This window comes from Calonectris borealis, chromosome Z (assembly GCF_964195595.1).
Source record: "Calonectris borealis chromosome Z, bCalBor7.hap1.2, whole genome shotgun sequence".
Lineage (NCBI taxonomy): Eukaryota > Metazoa > Chordata > Aves > Procellariiformes > Procellariidae > Calonectris > Calonectris borealis.
The window spans coordinates 63,086,370-63,105,620 of record NC_134352.1 but is presented as its reverse complement, the minus strand read 5'-3'; positions in this window follow the sequence as shown (position 1 = coordinate 63,105,620).

Here is a 19,251-nt window from a genome sequence, read left to right as displayed (position 1 = left end):
GACTATACCTGCCAATAGGCACAGTCACATGCCTGCTGCATTGGAAAATGTGTATGTACTCTTAGTTTTTTGTTTTTCATTAAAAAAAAAAAGCTGAATCTTGTGATGTCTTGTAGGGCTGTGACAGTCCATGGACCAGACCTTGACCAATACTGTCTTAGACATTGCCAGGGGTCAGAACAGTGGGATATTTAAAAAAGAATTTGTTTGATTGATTGATTGTTTATTAGGTAACATGCCTGTTAAGTGACATTCAATAAATGTTTTTCTGCATTAAAGTAAAATCAGTCCCAGAAAGAGCTAGTGCTCAGTTGCAGGCAGGCTGTGGAGTTTATTTCAGAAGGAATCTCCCTGCTCTCTCTACCACTCCCTGCCCCGCTCTCTTTGAACAGACCAGTCTGTACACTCACTCCTGCTCTCAGAACCAGACACATAGTCACGTTTTGCCAAACCCAGAGAAACACAGTTTTCCAACAGGATTCTTTGTTTTTCTAAGCGTCACTTGGTTGTCAGTGTTCTTTCTCCAGTGGAAAACTCAGCCTTTTTTCTGTTCTAACCAGTTTCTTTTACTGAAAGAAAAAAAACCACCAGCAGTTTTGCTCCTTTTGAAGTTGCCCTCAGAGCAAAATGCCACCTCCTGCTTCACGAGCAGAACATCTGAGAAGCTTCCCCCATTGATGTTAGTGTGGAAAGCCCATGCCAGTGACCAGGTGAGCTGTCTCAGACTGACTCGTGTTTCTGATTCTGCCTGCAATTTTTTCCCTGTTTATCCAGAGGGATATTCCATGTCAGCGTTGATGCCTCACATGGTACCTTCCCACTCTGCAACAAAGACATCTCTGCTGTAGCACTCCATTCCTGACAGGTGACACATCTGCCAAAGAACCTGACACACCAGACTGCTGTATGCCTAAACTGTGCAAATTCCAAGGCTAGATAAGGTATGGATAAGATCCTAATTTATTCTAAAAAAGGAAATTCATGTATCCTCCCTGCTGCAAGTCCCTCTACCTCTTTATGCCTCAGATGTCGTTTGTCCTCTTTCCCCTGTGTACATCCTACCCACATCCTACCTTCCTGAACAACACGGCATACTGCGAAGAAAACGCAGGACTGGCAGGGTGATTTCTGCGCACCAGTGAAACAGCTGAATGTCTGTCCTTGCCTTGCTCTGCAAGGAAACATTTTCTGTGGAAATCCCCCAGCCCTCATAGATTATCTTGTGTTGCATTTGGTAGATGAGAAAGAGGTAATAGATATGTAACTGTAAAGAAAGTAAATGAAAGGACGCTAGTTACAAAACCATAACAATTTCACTATTTTAATTGCAAACATCATGATGAGGTGCTGACAGAATTCAGGAATCGGTTCTTCACCATATTTACCAGCAGACTCTGTTGAAAACCAGCTAACTGCATGGGAATGTGTATGTTTTGGGCTTTTTTGTAACCAAAGCACACAGCTGTGCATCCCCTGGCCTGCTACAGGAGGGTAGCGCTTCACAGGTCATGGGCTGAGCAGCGAAGAGAACAACACAGCTCAGAGTGATGTGATCTGGAGAAGGTGCTAAGTCTGTGTGCATTTCTGTGCTCGGTAAGTCTTTCACTCGTACACATAGATGGAATATTTTGAACTTGTAGTCTTGATGTCCCAGTTTTCATTATCTTGTTGCTGCAGTATGGGGTATTGCTGTGGATGTGATCAGTGTCTTTTGTGTCTTTGCATATTTGCATGCCAGCAAGCATCTGAATCTTACAAATACGGATGAAAAGAAGGTGTTGCAAACAAGTAAAGGAGCCTTCATATATTACTGCTATTGACAGTTTTGTTCAATGTACAAAGTTATTGTGCAAAATCCGCATTCTGAAAAACACTGTTAAAGAAGTACCCTGACACAATGATTTTAATGGATCAGCTCTGCTTGCTCCTGCAAGCTGATCCAGCTGACACAAGCAAATGGACTGAAAAGCCAACTTTGTAGTTGGGTTGCAGCGAGGGTATCGACAATTGCTTGAATAAAACAAGAGATTCTGCAATCATTAGACTTTCAGAAAGATGCAGCTAATTTGCATCACAGTTACTGAATATTAGTCTTGCCTTCTTCATGCAGTATTAAATCAACGGCTTGCTCAGAAATAATAGCTGAGACAGGGAATGAGTAAGTCCCTTGTGTGCACCCAGTGCTGGTTACCTGAGTGATGCTTAGGCTAATGCATATCTCACAGTACAGAACATTTTGCCTTCTTTTGCAGAAGACAAACAAGTGTCTTCATCTTAATCCTTTGGGGTCATAGTTTTTTTTCGCCTGACTTTCATCCAGCCAGAGAAGAACGGTTAATAGTCAGATCTATTAATTTGAATCAGATTAATCAGATTAATAACTTGCTGTCTAACTGCTCTATATTCTGTAAAGACCATGATTATTTTTGGTAGTGCAAACAATCCTGGATGGTCACTTTGCCCTATGTCACTTCACCTGCAACTTTGACAAAACTTGCAGTGCCATCTAAATAAATAAATGGTATTAGACCTCTCTGGCTGCATTTGCTTTTAAAAAACCCCATGTCTCTGTGAAACACCACTATACAATAGATTATTCTGATAAACTGTTACACCTGCTTGGAAATTTTAAAATATATCTTTGATCTGCTGTGGCTGATTCATGTACCTTTCACAGGGTACTTGGCAACAGAGCAAAGCAATTTGTAATAAGGAACCAACTGCAGTATGAGTACAGAGAGACATATTAGAAAAACATCATAAAACATGTAACAGGTAGGCTTCAATCACTAATTCTTAATTGCTACCTGGGGAAAAAAAATCAAATTTTTGTAAAGTTTCAGTAAACCTGCAGTATAACATATGAATTTTAATTAAATAAGTTGCATGAACAAATGAGTGCACCAGAAATGCTGATGATTTTAAATCCTTCTTCTGTACTGCCTCACACTAGGAAGTGTGAGTGCTGAAACATATTGCACTCTCCATCTTAGAAAAGATTTAGTCCTGCTGAGCCACCCTTCCAGGGAGACACAGTCCTGCAGCTCTAATCTCATGGCAGTATCTCACCAGTGAGATTTCCTCAGGTAAACAAGTATCACCAGCTGGGCTTGCTGTCGTTGCCATGCCACGCTCTGCCTTTGGAGATTTCACACTGCTAACAGCTCTGAGCTGCATTGTGTGGACTTGACATGATCGGAAATGGGAGGGCTGGCCACAGCTCAGGAGACACATAAGCATGTGCTGAGGATCTTCTGAAGTCGGTAGAGTCTCAATGCGTGTTAAACTGCTTTGCAGAAGAGGTATGGAATTAGTTCTGCACTTAAAGTTCATTACTGAATTATTGAAAGGAGTTTCTGTAAGCCGACTGTTTACTCTAATTAGAAGCTGAGGTAGCGTTGACAGCAAAACTTGCATAAGGATGGTTCTGCTCATGATCCACATGGCACCAAAGCTGAGCTCCATGAAACCACAGTTCATTTGATTTTGGTGCCTGAAGCAGCTGCCATCACGCCTTTGACTGCAGAGAAACAGATTCATAACCATAGAATCATAGAATCATAGAATGGTTTGGGTTGGAAGGGACCTTTAAAGGTCATCTAATCCAACCCACCTGCAATGAGCAGGGACATCTTCAACTAGATCAGGTTGCTCAGAGCCCCATCCAACCTGACCTTGAATGTTTCCAGGCATGGGGCATCTACCATCTCTCTGGGCAACCTGTGCCAGTGTTTCACTGCTCTCATTGTAAAAAATTTCTTCCTTATTTCTAGTCTAAATCTGCCCTCTTTTAGTTTAAAACTGTTCCCGCTTGTCCTGTTGCAACAGGCCCTGCTAAAAGGTTTGCCCCATCTTTCTTATAAGCCCCCTTTAAGTACTGGAAGGCTGCAATAAGGTCTCCCCAAAGCCTTCTCTTCTCCAGGCTGAAAAACCCCAACTCTCTCAGCCTTTCTTCATTCTTCCGTCCCGCTGATCATTTTTGTGGCCCTCCTCTGGACCCGCTCCAACAGGTCCATGTCTTTCATGTGCTGAGGGCTCCAGAGCTGGATGCAGTACTGCAGGTGGGGTCTCACCAGAGCGGAGTAGAGGGGCAGAATCACCTCGCTTGACCTGCTGGCCATGCTTCTTTTGAAGCAGCCCAGGATACGGTTGGCCGTCTGGGCTGTGAGCGCACATTGTCGGCTCATGTCAAGCTCATCCACCAGAACTCCCAAGTCCTTCTTGGTAGGGCTGCTCTCAATCCCTTCATCCCTCAACCTGTATTGATACTGGGGGTTTCGCCGACCCAGGTGCAGGACCTTGCACTTGGCCTTGTTGAACCTCCTGAGGTTCACATGGGCCCACTTCTTGAGCTTGTCCAGGTCCCTCTGGATGGCATCCCGTCCCTCAGGCGTGTCGACCACACCACTCAGCTTGGTGTCATTTGCAAACTTGCTGAGGGTGCACTCGATTCCACAGCCTGTGTCATTGATGAAGATACTCAACAGTACTGGTCCCAAGACCAATAACAAGACGGGAAAGCTCTGAAATGGTAGATACCACTGTATCGAGTAATTCCTGGCTACTTCTACTAAATGAATCTAGAAGAAGTAGTGGCATGCCCCTTAGCTTACATCTCAAAAGATAAAAATGTCAGTGGATATTTACTCTATGTAACTAGGCTAATATCTGCCCTTCGGGAGAAGGAAGAGAGGTCACTGCATGAGTGTCTGCGAGTGTGATGGTATCCAGTTTGATGTCATCAGAAGGGATTCTAGGTGAGCAAGATTACATGAAAACCATGCTTTAGCACTGCTGTTAATTTAGTGACGCTCAAAGATGCTCCAAGCCTGCCTGTTTGTTGCTACCAGCCTTTCTTTAACTTTCAAACAATGATTATTCTGTTTAGCAAATTCTCAATTGTAAATAGTATTTACCTTATCTCTAATTTATGTGCACATGGCATAATCCCTTTTTCTTTCTTTCCCTGAATGGATTTCCCTAACTGATCCTGCGGACCAGAGATTACTCCATAGTAGACCTCTCCTTCTCCACCATTGTCATTAATAAATTGAAGGGAATGACTGGGATACTCTGCTGATTACCAATGAAGGAAAGGAGTTTTATTGGCAAATCTGATTTTGAAAGCCACGTCTTCTAAGAGCAGAATATTCAACAGGATAGGTTTTTACATAAATAATGTGTTGAATTCATTATATATATTCTTTCAGGGAGCCATAGGGGATTTCCCACTTAGAATCACAATGCAAGTTATAAGATATTGAGAGCTGCACTATGCTAGCATTTCTGTTTGGAAGATCCTATTTTCCAGGGCACTGCAGTGTGAGCTGGTGCAGATTCTGTATGTATTATTATGTATTAGTCTTCAGCTGCAAAAATAAAACCTTGCATTCCAGCACTTATCCTGGAGCTTGTTATGTTAGTTAATTTTGAGAATGGGTTGAAGTAGGAAATCACATACCAAGGAGAGAGAATAGCTTGTATGTGACTCACAATGTGGAAAAAACCAAACCGATTATAACAAGCAGGAGTACGTATATTTTCAAGGACAGGTTTTGTAAAAAGATAGTTTTGATTTTGTTGTTTTTAACAAAGGAATCCACATGTCTCTCTTAGATCTCTTTAAAAAATGGCCTTTTGTTGCAGATGTTATTGCTGTGCACATGTGTGAATCAACATCCCCTTGTTTTCACTGTGATCTTTACTTTTTGCAAAGGTGGTAATAAGGTAGTGACTGCTTCTGTTCTTAATCGCTACTTCTGCAACCCTCCTGATGGTAGGGTCTTGTCCTTGACTTGGGCTCCTCTGTGCTTCTGCCACACTAGTAATTTCCAATGTGAAACTGAAGCAGCCGTTGTGGGAGCTTTGTAGGTCTGTGTTGCTTATTCAAACCCACCGACTGCAGTTTTACATTTCCTTTCCAAGTAGTGGAGTTCTGCATTCTTGCCAAGACTCGCTACAGCTGTGTTTTCTATGACCAGACGAGGATAACTTGCAATAGCATTCTCCATGTCTGATACACACAGATGCTCTTTAAAAGAGACCTCTTACTTGGCAGTTGGCTATTTGACCGTCTTCTGCTAAGAGAAAAATAGCCAATAGCTCCAGCCTTCCTGTTCAAAAGCCTGTTTTCTGTCTGAATCCATGTACAGGGTAAATAACTGCATAAAGTGCTCATGAACTGTGTGGTTTTCTGAATAGTTCTTCAGAACTTCTGTTAATAGTGTTTTGTGCAGAGCAGTGTTCAAGTATCCAAATCCTCATGATCCCAGGAGTATGGAACATAAACCCCTCCAAACAAAACAAATGAAGGCAAAGTAATGTGAACCATCTTCAGGGTAGAAGCAGAAGGGACATTATCTCTAGGTAAAAATAGCTCTTTCATTTGTGAATAGTGCCATGTTGCTAAACCTTTTGCTTCAGGCTGTGTAGCATAGTCTCACAACTATTTTTTGACCCCAGTAATTTGCCAGCAACCTTTACCCATATGCGGTCAGTTGCACAATGAGTTCAAATGACCTCCAGGGCTTTTCAAGGTAATGACCTGCTTTGCATTGAAGAAAGATGAAAATATAGTCTTGAGAGCATTAGGGAAAGACTGTCAGATGGAGAGGAAACTGCAGCACAGAGGCATGAGGTGAACAAAGGAGTTTAAGCATATGCGTAACTGGGACAGCAAGAACTGCTAATGCTGACACAAGTTGTCTGGGGAGGACTTAGTACATCTTCTACTAAATCTGTCTTCCGTGGTATTAATATCATGGATGGTCTGCAACAAAAGCTGGAGGTGATCAAGAGATTGCAAGATTGATAAGTGACTGTATGGTGAATACATTTATCATATTTAATGTATAAAATACTATGACAGCCTCGAAAATATTGCACTCCCCAGAGAGTCTGTCTAATCTGGAAGTGCAGAATATGGTAGGACTTCAATCTCAGAAAAGCGCTTAGGAAGAGCTAAGGACCCTAATAGCCACAGCTGCATTTTGCAACTCAACCCAGAGAAGCACGCAGAGGGAAGAAGCTGAATTTCATAAAACAAGGGAAGAAGAAAAGTGAGTTTTCGTAGCTCTTTGGTAAAAGATCTTCATATTCCTAAGGCAGAGGACAGAAGAACAAGTTGCCGCATCCCCATTTTTAGCATTGAAAGTGATGAAAAGTCTTTGGGACTGCATTTCCCACAAAGCTAGAAACAATTTGGGGGCTGATATTGTCAAGGGCTAGGGGGAAATCTTATGAAACTGGTGCCCTGTTGGCAAATGCTGAGCAATGCAGAGCTAGCTCATGAATTTTTGAAGCCTTATTTTGTCACAATAAGTTAAAACTTGGTGCTTAATAATATCGTATAGAATTCTGTAATCTTCAGCAGAGGTATGAGCATGCATAAAATTGCACAACTGTTTAGAGGAACTATAATCCTGATCTGTTTGTAAGTAAGACAGAGATGTAGGCTTTGACTGCTACATATCCACACCTCGCAAGACCAGGTCGGTTGCATACAGCTGATGCAAGGTCCATAATTGCTTCTGTATTACAGCACAGACATACCCAAGACAGCTTTAAATTAATGAGCTTGGGAAGTGCTAGCGATATTGCGAATCATCCAAGTACTTCTCTGATTTCATAGGTGGGTTTTATATCCTTTGCTGAGCTCTCTGCTACAAGAACCTGAATTATCTGCTATAAAACTTACTTAGATATGACTACACTACGTACTAGTTACTGTGGTGCAGCCTTGTTCAAAACATCGCTGCTTAGAGAAGCTTTTTAAACTGATGCACCTGAGAAATTGTTCCTCCTCTCAGGCTGTGTTTGCACAGTGAGGAAGTATCAACTCATTTATCTGCTCTAAGAGCAACACTTCAGCTATTTTGAATTGATATGTACTTCATATCACTTTGTTATGCCAGTTTATGGTTAATAATGACATTTGTATAGCTTTGCCCTTGTTTGAAAGAACTATTCAGCAGTCCGACCGCATATCCCAGCACACAGCCATCAGGGAGTGGCAGGACAGGGTATGTTCACAGGAGTGTGATAGCCAGCAATGATGGCAGCTGAGCTGTGGGAAGACAGAAGAATTTTTCGAAAAATCTTCACAGAGCTGCAGCGATGGTCAGTGATACAAGAGCTCCCCTTCTGTAGCTGCAGCCACTACCTGGGAACATGCAGCGCCCGGGAGCAGTCAGGTAACACTCAACAGTTTCTGGCTGAGAGACCAGCTCCTGAGTTTATTCTGCCGTTAAACGTGTGTTGCATCTTCACACATTCCCTTCCCATCTTTCAAGGATGCCATTCCCTGCTCCTTTTAAGCCTACTCTTCCCCTTGAGTCTCCCCTAGCACAGGTGTCCTGTAGCAAAGGCTGTATGTTTGAAGCTGAAATTGCATTTTCTTTTTAGCGTGGAGTGGTCAGTGATTTTGGAGGAGTCTAATGTGCTTGTGTTTTACACAACCATTTAATACAACTCGATGATTAGATCCAGACTGCACTAGGGTTAGATATAGCAACTGCTGTCAAGGCAACAGAATTAAGACTATGAAACACTAAAGATAGATGAGACTGTGATCAGAGTCTACTTTAAAAGTGAGGATATTAGAAAATGCCATTACAAAATGAAGTTCAGGAAAGAGAATGAGACATGATAGGAACAAATCTGATCTGGAGTGCTTGGAAGCATTTAGGAGGAAGGAGCAAGAATCTGGAGCAACAGTGAGTGGCGAAGTGAACAGCACAGTGCAGCTTCTAGTTGTTGGAGGCTGCTTCGGATACCCAACAACACAGTCAAATGCCAGTCGGGTTCAGTAGTCAACCCTTTGCTCCCCCCAGCTTGATCAGATGAGGAAACCACTGTTCCCGCAGGCTGGCTGGCTGGAGAGACCACTGCCGACGATGCTTGCTGTGCCGGGCGGCTGGCAGAGCGCAGAGGAGGCGAGGGCAGTGCCTGTACACCTGGACAGGTTGTAAATGGCCACCGAGCTGCAGAAGTGACCTGTTCAAAAAGGCAGGGGGTGAACCAGGGAGATATGTAGTGCTACCATTCAGGGTCTTCCCAAGCGGCATAGGAAGAAGAGGAAATAGCAGCCACCATGGCGATCCTGAGTACGTTGCTTTGCTATACAAGTTCAGGTTAGAATTAAAAGCCTATTTTTGCTCCAATTTCTTTCATATAATACTTACAAATCAGCATAAAGAGAGCTGCAAAATTAGTTGCATTCTGTAGCAATTGTTACAGAGATGAGTATGCAATCATGCCTTAAAAGAGCCATGATTTCTGACACGTCTCCATAGCCTGATTTGAGCCATTTATTTCTTGAAATCTCAACTTCAGGGAAGGTTGAGTGCATTCTCAAAGCTGTAAGTTAGGGTATCTTTTCTATGAGATTTCTGTACCTGAAGGTCAAATGCACAATGTGTGTCTCTGTATAGAAGTATAAAGATCTGATTGCGTTTTATTTTTTAACCCATCTGGTGCCAGCATTTTGTAGTTGTATGGAGACTGCTGAAGTGAGAAAGGACAGCAAGCTGAGAATAACCTAGGAAGGAGCTGGTTGACAAGAGCAGGCAATGCCCATGGGATTCCACAGTACAGAGAAATTCAGTGAAGAAATTCCTATACCAGCTGTGTTGTGTAAGGGGAGGTCAGTGATATTCAGGCAGAGAGAAACCCTTAGCTCCGCCGTATTTAGATTAGGACAACCCAGCCCATGCCTTTCCTTCCCTCCTTGTTTTGTAACACGATGTGTGACGCTGTCCTCCACAACAGAGCTGGAGTGACTGTTTTCATAGGGTTTTGGAGCAGGATCTAGATATCTCGGGTGTAAATTTGTTGGTTCTTCCAATGACTCTCTGGGTGAAGTCTCATGAAACATTTGAAGTGAGAAATCGACTTCCTGGGGGAAAGGGGTTGGGTGCGATATATTTTCACATGCAGCTTCTCCCACCAAGGCTGAATATGAAGTACAGAATAAAGGCCAGGTCCTCTGTCCCAGGGAATATAGGGAGCCAAAATGGTCACTACTGAAAGGGGCACTTCTGGCTGCCCACCGTGATGAGATGGGTGACATCCAGTCAGGATAACTCCACAACCAGGAATCAATCCAATTAAAAACAACCTGAATGTGGACAAAGGACACTTTTCAAGTAAATTAACTACTACTGTAGCCTGGTACCATCCCATGCAGACTGGCTTTGGTGATCTCACTGGCCCTGGCTAGCAAACAGCAGTAAAACTGTCCTTCTGTGTCTTAAAAGTGTCTTTTTTAAATCATTGGTCCTAAGTGTTCTGTCACAACACTCCCGTGTTGTTTTTCCTAAACAGTCCCACATCCAGTGAGATTTTTTTGGACATTTATTTCTAAGTATGGAAGCTGTTGAGCAATCTTTCCAAGATGTTACATCATCTGATCTCCAAATACTGCTCAGGTTAGGATGCCACCATAGTTATATCCTAGACCCACAATTTGCCTCAGATAGTCTAGTTCCACTTAATATGACTGCTTTTATTCCAGCTGCCCCTGCAGTGGAAGCATCTCTCCAGCTCTGACATGGGATGTAATATTTTCATCCGGATGAATATGTACCTGCAAAATGCTAGCTAGAGCGAGGCTCTCACTCATGCAGGTTTAAATGAAGAAATACCCTGTAGGGTGCCATGCTGCCTTTTTCCTTCAGTTCACGAGGTGTCTCATTGATTTCAGGAAAAGCAGGGAAACTACACTGCGTATAAGAACATTGATTGGTCTGATGATTTTTTTTTATATCGTGCTTAAGAGCTGCTGACATGTGCAAAAACATTTTACTAGGTGTGATCAGGAAGTGAATTATTCCTGCCCTCCAGCATGGTCCAGCAATTACCTCCAATAGCAAAAACTGTAAGTTAATCACAGTATTTGCAAACTCAATCTCATTGTTCATATGCTGAATCTTTTCCAGCAAAGTGTTATCCATTGAAATTGAGAGTTTACAGGAAGTTCATTTGAGGCAGGCGTTTCTTACTGGTAAGAATAATCTAATTATTATTTTCTAATTAAATTAGGCTTTTTAAAAAGGTTAACCATGACATTTTAATAGCTTCAGCTCATATTGATATTCTGAGGACACGCTTCAGCTCAGCCACTTGTGACTGAAAAGGATGTTTTTCCAATTAAGAAATCTCTTTTTAAGGGCTTCTCCTAAATGACATCTATTTTACAGAGGGATGTGGACCAGAATATAATTTGTTTCCCTGGCTGCCCAATCTCATAGTTCAGCAGGTAGCCCTTTCAAACCTTTTTATTACAAAATTTTAACCTTAATCCTACAGTGAGTTTATAGTGTCCAACACACAAAAATAAAGATTTTTAAAAATTATTATTAACAGTTAGTTGTAGTCAATCCATGCAAATTTCTTTCTAATGCATTAGGGCAAATTCTGAAGAAATCCACGGAAAATTTATAGACATACTGGATTCATTAAGCAGTGTATCTGATACTTCAAAATATTCCATGCAGTAAGTGCAGTGCTGCTGGATTACAGTTAGAGTTTTCTTTCATTCTGTCTTTACAAATTGTACATGGGGCCCCTACATAGATTTGGACTTCATTTTGTTAGGTATTTTCCAGACTGAAGAAAAAAGACGGGAGAACTATCCCAGGTGACCTACAAATAAATACCTGTCAAAACTGTGTATGAATACAGCCAGATGAGGGGATAAAAAAAAGTAATGAAACAATATTAGTCAGATTGATAGCCAGCGATAACAACAGAATAAAAGCCAAATAGTTCTTTCATTCTTTTAAAGTTTTCCAGCGAGTTTAAAGAAGGAGTCTGAATGGGAATTATTTGGTACTTTTGCAAATGTGTCCAGTGAATTCCTATCAAGTACAAGGAGCATAAAAAGAGAAGGAAGAAAACATGTAAAGACTGGGAGGACAATGCGGGACGTTTGGCAATGGGAGCTAACTTCTCAACGCAGAATGGTAATAGGGTTGTGATTGTCCATGAGGGGCCTTGGAGATGAGAACAAATAGTTTATCTTTGTTGAAATAGAAAAAAAGTATTGGAGAAATGCAGACCGAGGAGTGATGTTAACAAATGTCAGACCAAAAATAAAGGGAAGATCTTCTGGCTGTACTTCATTCTCCACTTGGTAATTGGTGGCAATTATCAGGCCAAAATTGAATTGAATAATATTGATTCCAAACAAATTTTGAAAGGTCAAAATCAGAAAGAAGCATTTTAATTGCACTGAATGTTTGTGTCTGAAGCTATGTTTTGTTAGTTTAATTTCGTAATACATCTTGAAGATACCTTGCCATTACTGAAACTTGGTGGGACGAATCCCATGACTGGACTGCAGCTATCAGTGGCTACAGGCTGTTCAGAAGGGATAGGTGACGAAGGAGGGGTGAGGTGTTGCCCTCTACATCAAGAAATGGATAGAGTGAGAAGAGCTGTCTCTGAAGAATAGCCATGAGCAAGGTGAAAGCTTATGGGTAAGAATTAGAGACTAAAGCAACAAAGGGGACTTTGTGGTTGATGTCTACTACAGGCCGCCCAATCAAGGGGAGCCTATTAACAAAGCCTTCTTACTCCAGCTACAGGAGGCATCGTGCTTACAGGCTCTCCTCCTGTTGGAGGACTTCAACCACCCCGACACCTGCTGGAAAAGTAGCATGGTGAGCTGTAGGCAATCCAGGCGACTCCTGGAGTGCATTGAGAATAGTTTCTTAAGCCAGGTAATAGACAGCCCTACCAGAGGGGTTGCGATACTGGACCTGATGATCACCAACGCAAGCGAGCTAATCAGTGACATCAAGATTGGAGGCAGCCTGGGGTGCAGTGATCATGCAGTGGTAGACTCTGCAGTCCGGAGGGATATGAGTCAGGTGAAGAGTAAAGTCAGGACCCTGAATTTCAGGAAAGAAAAATTCCAGCTGTTCAAGGAGTTAGTCAATAGGACCCCCTGGGAAACTGCCCTCAGGGACAAGGGAGCAGAACAGAGCTGGCAGATCTTTAAGCTCGCTTTCCATAGAGCGCAAGAGCTCTCGATCCCCAGGTGTAAGAAATCAGGAAAGGAAGGCAAGAGACTGGCATGGCTGAGTCGAGACCTTCTGGTCAAACTAAAGGGCAAGAAGCAGATGCACAGGCAGTGGAAGCAGGGACAGGCATCCTGGGAAGAGTATAGGGATGTTGCCCGGTTGTGTAGCAATGGGGTCAGGAAGGCCAGGGTGCAGCTGGAGCTGAAATTGGCAAAGGATGCAAAGAATAATAAGAAGGGCTTCTACAGGTATGTCAGCCAGAAAACGCAGGTCAAAGAAAGCCTACCCGCCCTAATGAACACGACTGGTAAACTGGTTACAGCGGACAAGGGGAAGGCTGATGTACTCAAGAACTTTTCTGCCTCAGTCTTCACTGGCAACCTCTCTTCCCACATCTCTCAAGTGGATGGACCGCAAGACGGGGACTGGGGGAACAAAGTCCCTCCCACTGTAAGAGAACATCAGGTTTGTGACCACCTGAGAAAACTGAACATACATAAGTCTATGGGACCTAACGAGATGCATCCCAGAGTCCTGAGGGAACTGGCTGATGTAGTTGCCAAGCCACTCTCCATGACATTTGAAAAGTCATGGCAGTCAGGTGAAGTCCCCAGTGACTGGAAAAAGGGAAACATTGCACCCATTTTTAAAAAGGGTAGAATGGAGGACCCTGGGAACTACTGACCTGCAGCCTCACTTCTGTGCTTGGGAATATCATGGAACAGATCCTCCTAGAAGCTATGCTAAGGTACATGGAGGACAGGGAGGTGGTTCAAGACAGCCAGCATGGCTTCACCAAGGGCAAGTCCTGCCTGACCAACCTAGTGGCCTTCTATGATGGAGTGACTACATCAGCGGACAAGGGAAGGGCTACCAATGTCATCTATCTGGACTTCTGTAAAGCCTTTGACACGATTTCCCACAACATCCTTGTCTCTAAAGTGGAGAGATATTTGATGGGTGGACTGTTCGGTGGATGAGGAATTGGTTGGATGATCGCATGCAGAGGATAGTGGTCAACGGCTCAATGTCCAGATGGAGGTTGGTGACAAGTGGTGTCCCTCAGGGTCCATATTGGGACCAGTACTATTTAATATCTTAATCAGTGACATAGACAGTGGGATCAAGTGCACCCTCAGCAAGTTTGCAGATGACACCAAGCTGAGTGGTGCGGTTGACATGCCTGAGGGATGGGATGCCATCCAGAGGGACCTGGACAAGCTCAAGAAATGGGCCCATGTGAACCTCAGGAGGTTCAACAAGGCCAAGTGCAAGGTCCTGCACGTGGGTTGGGGCAACCCCCAGTATCAATACAGGCTGGGGGATGAAGGGATTGAGAGCAGCCCTACCAAGAAGGACTTGGGGATGCTGGTGTATGAAAAGCTGGACATGAGCCGGCAATGTGTGCTCGCAGTCCAGAAGGCCAACTGTATCCTGGGCTGCATCAAACAAAGCGTGGCCAGCAGGTCGAGGGAGGTGATTCTGCCCCTCTACTCCGCTCTGGTGAGATCCCCCCTGGAGTACTGCGTCCAGCTCTGGAGCCCTCAGCACGGGGAAGACATGGACCTGTTGGAGCGGATCCAGAGGAGGGCCACAAAAATGATCAGCGGGACGGAAGAATGAAGAAAGGCTGAGAGAGTTGGGGTTTTTCAGCCTGGAGAAGAGAAGGCTTTGGGGAGACCTTATTGCAGCCTTCCAGTACTTAAAGGGGGCTTATAAGAAAGATGGGGCAAACCTTTTAGCAGGGCCTGTTGCGACAGGACAAGAGGTAATGGTTTTAAACTAAAAGAGGGTAGATTTAGACACTAAAAGAGGGCAGATTTAGACTAGAAATAAGGAAGAAATTTTTTACGATGAGAGCAGTGAAACACTGGAACAGGTTGCCCAGAGAGGTGGTAGATGCTCCATGCCTGGAAACATTCAAGGTCAGATTGGATGGGGCTCTGAGCAACCTGATCTAGTTGAAGATGTCCCTGCTTATTGCAGGGGATTGGATTAGATGACCTTTAAAGGTCCCTTCCAACCCAAGCTATTCTATTGTCGTGGTTTAACCCCAGCTGGCCACTGAGCACCACGCAGCCACTCGCTCACCCCCCTGCTGGGTGGGACGGGGAAGCAAATCAGAAGGGTAAAAGTGAGAAAACCCGTGGGTTGAGATAAAGACAGTTTAATAGGGAAAGCAAAAGCCGCACATGCAAGCAAAGCAAAACAAGGAATTCATTCACTACTTCCCATCAGCAGGCAGGTGTTCAGCCATCTCCAGGAAAGCAGGGCTCCATCACGCATAACGGTTACTTGGGAAGACAAACGCCATCACTCCGAACGCCCCCCCTCCTTCTTCTTGACCCAGCCTTATATGCTGAGCATGATGTCATATGGTATGGAATAGCCCATTGGCCAGCTGGGCCAGCCGGGCCAGCCATCCTGGCCACGCTCCCTCCCAGCCCCCTACACATCTAGCAGGGCATGGAAAAATGAAAAGTCCTTGACTAGCGTAAACATTACCTAGCAACAACCAAAACATCAGTGTGTCATCAACATTATTCTCACACTACATCCAAAACACAGCACTATACCAGTTAATAGGAAGAAAATCAATTCCATCCCAGCCGAAACCAGGACAGTATCCACCCCTTATTCCATACCGTTTACATCATGCTCAGGTCCCACACTATCCAGTATATTCTCATTACCCACCATGCCCCTTCCCATCCTTTGATATAATACACAGATATCATTCCCTTAGTCTATGGACCACCCCTGTAAAATGTCCATAAAACATCCATAAATGTCCACAAAGTGTCCACTGCGTTCATTTAGTCCATGACTTTGGGCTCCATCTGTTATGGTGGTCAGTCAGGTCAGCAGAGGTGGTGTGTTGCATGGAGTTACTGGGCACCAAAGCTGGCTCAGATCGGGTCACTGCTGTGCTTGCGCTGCTTCTTGTAAAGCTTGGCCTGCATTGGTTCAAGTGGTTCCTGCTATAGTCATTCCTATAACATGCAACTAAGATCATGGGTTACAACAATTTGAAGGTATTTCCATTACAATCTCCACCCCTGGTCCCTTTGGACCAGACCATCAGGTTTAACATTGCAATGAACTCCTCCCCTTGCCCTGCTCTGGCTTGGACTTATCCACAGACTGCAGTCCCTTAGGGTGTACCTGCTCCAAGTGGAGCCTTACCTATGAGCCACAGTCTCTCCAGGGGTATACCTGCTGCAGCACAGACTTATCCACAGCCACAGTCGCTTCGAGGTGCACCGGTTCCAGCATGGCCTTACCCACAGCCACAGTCCTTTCAGAAGTGAACCTGCTCCAACATGGCCCTACCCATGGCTGCAATCTCTCCAGGGGTGTACCTCCCCTGTCATGGGCTTATCCAGGGGCACATGCTTTGAGGTGCTCCAGCATGGCCTCATGCACAGACACTGATGCTTCAAGGTGTACCTGCTGCAGCATGGACTTATCCACAGCCACAGATACTTCGAGGTGTACCTTCTCCAGCGTGGACTTATCCTTAGGCCACAATCCCTTCAGAGGTATACCTGCTGCGGCACGGACATAATCACTGCCACAGATGCTTCGAGATGTACCTGCCTGGGCATGGGCTTATCCACAGTCACAGACGCCTCGGGGTGTCCTGCTCTCACGTGAACTCAGCCACAGGTCACAGTCCCTTCGACTCGAGTCCACACTGGAGTTCCAGCCTGTCCAGCACAGCAGCACAGAGACAGCAGCGATGCCCTGGCCACCTGCCAGCCCAGGCACATCCCCACTGCTGTTATCAGAATGTTCCTGGCACAGCACGGTAAGGTGATCAGCAGTGCAGCAGTCCAGCAAGCAGCGAAAGCACAAAGCAGCCACTAACGAGCACAAGACTCTAATACACAGTGAGGCAAGCAAGCCCCATGGCAAGCACAGGAGCCTGCCAATTAATACTAAACAGCAATAACAGCTATAAATTCGATCTAGCACATTCCAATCAAACCTGTCGATAACTTGAACCCTTCAAGCCCCATGTTGGGCACCAAAAAGGACTGTTGTGGTTTAACCTGGCAGGCAGCCAAATACCACGCAGCCGCTCACTCACTCCCCCCCACCCCACATTGGGATGGGGAGAGAATCAAAAGGGTAAGAGTGAGGAAAAACTCGTGGGTTGAGATAAAGACAGAATAACCTGCGCGGGGAAACCCCATTGGATTTCATTGAATTCTATGATTCTATGATTTTTGTCTTCATTCTAGTTCACAGCAAAGCAAAAATGAATGTCAACTTATGACTTAGGTTCCCTGTAAAACAGAAATACCAGCCAGGTGTTATGAGCAAAGCATCATCCTTACATTTAGATAAGAAAAAACTAACGACAGTGTTTTATCCTAGGACTAGGCAAAGGGCTTCCCTATCTAAAATGGTACTCCAGAACAGACTTGTAATGCACTACTAGACAGCATGGAGAACTTGGACTGTGACTACCAAAGTTGTATACCTGTCACTTGGGAAATTTTCATGAACGCTGTCGTTGGTAGGAAAAAACAAATGACTCAAATCGCTTACATTAAGCACCCTAACTTAACTGTAAACCACGGGGTATCTTTTAAGAACCATTTGTTTGTTTAACCAAGTTTAAGGAGAATGGATATTGTATTTATAGGAGTTTGTCTTACATTTTAAAGGTTTTAAACAACAAATTGTTCCATACTGAAATATTCTATGACACCACTGTACTTTGGAAGGAAATGTTTTGAGATTCATTAACTAGTACCAGGAACAACAACTAGCTGAAAATTTTATTTCATTATATCTGTGTGTGATTTTGTTTTGTACCACTGCTCAAACTGTGTTTCAGTAGAAAGGAAAGAGGAAGGAGGAACTCTTTGACAGGACAAAGGAGAAAGAAAAGTCTCCATTAACCTGAAAAGCATAAAATGATCAGAATCATGAGATACTTCTTAGCTGACTTTGGAATCAGCAGTGCCTGGAGTTGATTATTTCTGGCTCTGTCATGAGGTCTAGTAGTGAACTGAATTACTGTAGATGGCTTCAAGGGATAAGGAAAGATAAATGAGCCAAACAAAAAAGACCTGCAGAAAATTAAATGAAAACACAGACTATGTGTTCTAACACAAGATCACTGCTAAAACTGACTGCAAAGGAAATAATGAATTCGTTAGAACAAACACAGGGACACTAAATGTTATTGCATCCAAATAATGTTTACATAAATTTTCTTCTATAGAATAAAAAGAGGTGGTGACACCATACATACAAACTATGTTCCTGTTTCAACTTTGAAGGGTATTTAATCTTTTGTTCTGCTAATCAGACAAGATTTAAGCAATTGCACATCATACTGTAAAGACAGTCATGCAATGGTCTCTGAATTATGTAGTTGTTTATTACTTTTCATAATAAGGGATGTCGATTTGCTTTCCTAGTTTGTGCTAACAGAAAATCTTTGAGTATATTCCTGTAAAGGATGGAAGCAATTTTGTTGAAAATACTGGCAATAAACAGCAGAAATTGCAAATACAAGACAATATATGCATAAAAAGAATACTAGGAATAAAAGACCCACAAGCTCAAAATAAACTGTTAAAATGGCAAAGAACACATGAGCCAGAGCATGTAAAGCATATTATCTAACCATCTGGTATAAAATGCATGTAAAAGGGTTGGAGGTCAAAATACCTAATGTAACTAAACCTTCTGCAACCTGGTGGTATGAGATGAACGGTGAGAAGAGAGCTCGGTGACACCCTGGTCTCTTAATTTAAAGTAATGGTTTTGCCCATTTATTTTCGGATGTGACACACGCAGTACATTATAATCTCCTTTTAGAGCTCACTATTTAGTCTAGTAGGCAGTTAGGCACCCCAGACTTTATAATGTACTCATTAACTTGCTTACCAGTGTTTATTGGCAATAAAAAACATATATAAACATATTTATGAACTTTGCACTCTTGTTATTCAGTCCTCCTGCATTCAGTGTGCCCTAGTGACTGAAGGGAGGATTTCACAGGCAGCAACAAGGTAACAGGAATAATCTATGGAGCTGACTCCCTTTCCCCGTCCCAGCTGGCTGATGCCCAGTCTGCGCTGTACAGAGGACCCGGAGCAAAGACAATTTTAAGTTACATGAGACAGGATGGATGAATAAATCTATATCTCCTTTTTCATCATTTTAAGTAATGTGTAATAAACAGATCTATTGCCCCACGAAT